Here is a 5,000-nt window from a genome sequence, read left to right as displayed (position 1 = left end):
AATCTTAAAAAGTACCAAAAAAGATATGTGTTCTTAACAACAAATGCACGATCTTAAAAAGCAACAAAAGAAATCGTGTGTTTTTACTTTAACAACAAATGCACAATCTTTAAATGTACCCTAAAAAATCATGTGTTCAACAACAAATGAAAAATCATAAAACGTACCAAAAGAAATCATACAATAGATACACAATCTTAAAAATCACCAATATAAACATTACTTTATAACCACAAATTCACAATTTTAAACAACAAATGCACAATCTTTAAAAGTACGAAAAGAAATCTTTGAATTCCTTTGTTATCGCAATGATACTCAATAGTTTTTATCAGTTTTTAAGTTGCTGTCACACATACATATGATTAATATCTTTATTATCACATTAATGTTACACATATCTACTTGGTCGAATGGGACGCATATTATTTTAAATGCCAACACCATTCATTTCCAACATCTTTACACAAACACGTCCTCCAGTAATAACTCCAATGTCAATTTGACCGGGCCAAGAAGCTTGCCGCTACGCAATGATGTCAACAATGATAAAAATCTGTGCCGAAAATACCTAACCATAATATTAAAATAAAACGGGATTAACCTCAAGAAAAAGGAGGGAGAGTAGGACGGGGACGATAGATAGATGAGCGAGGTTTACGCGCGTAGCGCTTGCCAGCGGCCCTCTTGTTTTGGTGAGGCTGTTACTTTTGAACATGTTTTGCTTTTGCTTGCTTCCGTTGTGAAGTAGATCTACTCTATCGCACTTAGTGAACGTTTGGTGAGGTGAGGCGAGAGCGGGCATTCAGTGGCGTCGCGTGACAGCCCGTGGCGTTATGGATAGACAGCAGTTAGTTTTTTAAGAACCTACCTCCTATAGATAGAATGCGCTTGGCTAAGAAGCTCATAACATTGCCATCCGGAAGTATAACGGACCAACACACACAACTGTGTGTATCCATGAACGTTTATAGTCTGGTTAACACAGTTCAGTGAGCATTACTCATAAACGCGGATGGCAAAAAACAATAACAAAGACCCGAGTGACGCCATCTTCGAACTATCTCTAGATACGTCACTCGGGTCTTTGTTATTGTTTTTTGCCATCCGCGTTTATGAGTAATGCTCACTGAACTGTATTAACCAGACAATAAAAGTTCATGGTCACACATAGTTTTGTATGTTGGTCAGTTATACTTCCGGATGGCAATGTTGTGAGCTTCTTAGACAAGCGCATACTATCTATAACCGTTTCACAGCCTTTTTTTCTTTCAGGTCAGGGGTCCCGATAGCTCAGTCGGTAGAGCACTCACATCACAAGCAGGGACCTAGATCGATCCCAGCAGTAGCCGATATTTAGTTTCCAACCCCTCTGTCCACCCAGCAGTGATTGGATAGCTGGGTCTATAATATTTATTTGACGGAAAATACTTTCGATAGACTAGCGTCCCTTCCAAATGTACCTAGCAATTGTTATTGTCTGTTTCACACCATAGAAACGGGATCAACTCCCGCTCCCTGAGCCTAATGGCTCTCCAATTTCGATTTTCTGCAGAGTTTTGAATATAACAACAGCAACAACATCACCACCACCAACACCACCACCACCACTAACAACAACAACAACAACAACAACAACAACAAAACTGCAATACCAACACCACTACCACCATCACCAATCACAACTAACAACAACAAAAACAACAACATCAACACCAGTAGTAGTAGCGGTCTATTTCAAATCCCTCCTAACTTTCTCAGAATTTTAAATAACTCAATATATATTTCCTCACAGCTGCTCCTCGATAATCTATTACACCTACATCCGTTGTAAATGGATTCAGCAGTCTGATGTCACGCCGCCAGGCAACGGCCATCTTGGTTCTAAACAAAGAAAATCATTACTTTTTATTCTTCAAGGTGGCTAGAACCTTTTCTTATGTCTTGTGATCAGAATGTATAAAAGTCAAAACAAGATCAGATTTATAATGTTTTTCTCCTCTGGATACACTTTTATGCTCGTCGGAGAAATATTCATAAGGGCGTCCGCCATGGTTCCGATAGTTTAGAGCCAGTGTTACTAAGTTACCATGCGTCATTAGGAAAGAAGTGACGTTACGACAGTTGAAGAGTATTGCAAGAAAGCCCAAGTATGACACTGAATAAATTAACGTCTTTAATTGAGATTTAATATAGTGTTATATCCACTTTATGTGCTCAATGCGCTTTAAAAGGGGTCCTGACCAACAGCAACATGTAAAAGGACATGACGCTTGTTAGCAATATTAATATTTTTCCGACAGAGACAACGCTGTTAACGGCCAGTACTCGTTTTTCACCTGACTACGGTGAGAGAATGTGAGTAAAGACCCCTTTTCAAGGACTCAACTATGCGCCAAGCGAGGCTCGAACTCATGACCTTCCAATCCGAAAGCGAGACCGCATAGCTGCACTCTACCAGTATCTAAATTAAGGTTAACATTTTTATCATTCTCTCGAAAGTTATAGATAGTGTGCGCTTGGCTAAGAAGCTCACAACATTGCCATCCGGAAGTATAGCGGACCAACACATAAATCTATGAGTAATCTTGAAAGTTTATAGTCTGGTTAATACAATTTAGTGAGAAATACTCTTAAACGCGGATGGCAAAAAGCAATAACAAAGATCCGAGTGACGTCAACTACATACTATCTATAGGCTTTGTCACGATTTTTGGTCGTTTTAAACAAGTCCGTGTTCCTTTTTAAATTGTAGATACTGTTCTTCCAAAATCGGATGGCTATTCATAGCATCCGTTTTGCCGGTCGTTTCTAAACCTTGATTTCTGCTATGATTCAAGTTGGTGCAATGCGCAGTGGTAAATATCAGTTAAGATTGCGGCTAGGTAGTCTTGTGGTATGACAATCGCTTTCGTATAGGAAGGTCCTGGGTTCGAGACTTGCTCGGTGCATAGTTGAGTCCTTGGAAAAGGTACTTTACTCACATTATCTCACCCTACTCGGGTGTAAAATGAGTACCTGGCCCGTTAACAGCGTTGTCTCTGTCCAAAAAAGAATTGTAATATCGCTTTACAGGCGACATGTCTCGTCCTACATGCTAAGTGTTGCTGTTGGCCAGGGATCCCTTGTAAAGCACTTTGAGCACGTTAAGTGGATATTGCGCTATAATATAAAAAGCTCATTAAAAAGCTCGATTTAAGAAATTAAGGAGCAGACACCGGTGTAAGATAAAGATCTGAAGAAGTGTGTATGAAACTGAAGTAGTTCTTTTCTTTTAGCATTTTATTTCTTGGTTTTTGTGAAACTTTCACCTTTCCCATTCACCAGTTGGCCGTCCGACGAATCGGACGTATTTATTCTCTATGTAAAGTTCAGCGGGTAGCGGGGCAGCTCTTGTCTGTCAAAGGATAGTAAGGCGATCCTTCCCTCCGTTAGCCTGTGGTAGACCCTTGGGCAAGGTCGATTAACCACTTAACCTCCCTACCAGGGTTACATGAAGTCACGGCAAGCAGGTGATGGATAGGAGAGGGGAGCAGCCAGGAGAGTCCATGGAACTGGTCAACTCTCCACAGCGTCAGGCAGAGGATACCATAAGGTACAATGGCTGAGGCAAACATTCCCAGTATGGGAACTGCTCTCACAGAAAGTAATTGCAACCTACTGTGAGTAAAAAATCTGCAAAGTAATATCATGTCACAAAACACAGTATGGCTATTGAGAAGATCTGGCTGAGGACAGATGGTTGGAGGGACATGATCGCCGATGTCTGCAACAGGCCTGGCACTTGATGATGATGATGAAAGTTCAGCCGATGCTGTTTTTCAAGAGTCTGACTTCATTTTATTATTAAAATCAATTGTGATTTTAATTGTTGCTGGCCTTGTGGTTGGTGGAATTATTCATTTGATTCAATCTTTCTGCTTATATTATGAATATGAATAATAGTGATTTTCTAATTTAATAGTTTGTGCCAAGCACGTGGGGAAGTGACCCCGTGTGTTGAGAGGTTTATAGTGTTGTGATCTGTGTAAAGGTGATTTAGTTTAAGTATTACTTCTTTTGTTTTTCTATGGTTAATTATATATTATTGTTTTCTTTCCCATTCTAGTGAGCCTGTTGATTTGGGGCCAAAGCCAAAGCAACAATTTAATGAATTAACTCTAACCTTGTTGATTGTGGGTCTAAGTCATTTCTTCCTTTTGATTTGTGGCCAAAGCCAGAACATTTTAATATCAAGCCTTATCCTTGGCCGATGCCAGTGATATTATGTAAATTGTTCATTTCCGGCCAAAGCCGTGGACATTATAAGATTATTGTTATTTCAAGATCACTCTTTGAGTTGGACATTCGTCGTGATATTACAGTGAAAGGACGACAATCTGCCTCACTTCGAATAGAGGAAGATGCCCCGACGTACCTACCCGTGAACGGAGAGATCATATTATTATGTTTTTGTTCTATGTGTTCTGTAAAGGTAAGGGGCTCCGCCTTCTTGTGAAATCTGTTTTTTGACTAGTGTGTATACCTAATATACACGTTCATTGTTACTGTCTAGTGAATTGAGTGATCGTCATTACATGTGTGAATGAGAGTATCTGTGAAGGTAATACGCTACAACAGTGGCAACATCACTTCCCTCGTACTGACGCATGGTAACTTAGTAACTGGCTCTAAACTATGGGAACAATGGCGGACGCCCTTATGAAATATTTCTCCGACGAGCATAAAGTGTATCCAGAAGAGAAAAACATTATAAATTTGATCATGTTTTAACTTTTATATATTCTGATCACAAGACATATGAAAAGTTCTAGCCAGCATGAAGAAGAAGAAAAAAGTACCAATTTTCTTTGTTGCTGGGCGACGTGACGTCAGACTATTGAATCCAATTTGCATTAATAAATATGAGATATGAAAATTTACTCACTATTCTTTGATTGTTAGTCATTTGGGCTGGTCAGTTTGTTCGACATTAGCAACCCTTTAAAGTTGTTGACTGG

General features: G+C 39.5%; 2 protein-coding genes across 6 annotated transcripts in view; one reads left to right on the top strand and one right to left on the bottom strand.

Moving 5' to 3' along the window:
* The window catches only part of LOC144957330 (uncharacterized), a 190,961-nt gene extending 190,244 nt beyond the window's left edge, over positions 1–717 (bottom strand). The window contains exons 1-2 of one of the 5 annotated variants that reach the window (XM_078888477.1): positions 605–717; positions 1–120 (exon numbers count right to left, since the gene is read on the bottom strand). The exon at positions 1–120 is cut by the window's left edge and continues 183 nt beyond it. The gene's annotated coding sequence lies outside the window, so the exon portion shown is untranslated. The other 4 variants (XM_078888478.1, XM_078888479.1, XM_078888476.1 and 1 more) reach the window with 4 other exon arrangements.
* Positions 1–5,000, top strand: part of LOC144956890 (uncharacterized) — a 602,990-nt gene that overhangs the window by 461,004 nt on the left and 136,986 nt on the right. The window lies entirely within an intron of this gene.

Source organism: Berghia stephanieae, chromosome 11, assembly GCF_034508935.2.
Source record: "Berghia stephanieae isolate SIO BIC M18660-M18661 chromosome 11, UCSD_Bste_1.3, whole genome shotgun sequence".
Classification (NCBI taxonomy): Eukaryota; Metazoa; Mollusca; class Gastropoda; order Nudibranchia; family Aeolidiidae; genus Berghia; species Berghia stephanieae.
This window is presented reverse-complemented; position numbering and strand designations above follow the sequence as displayed.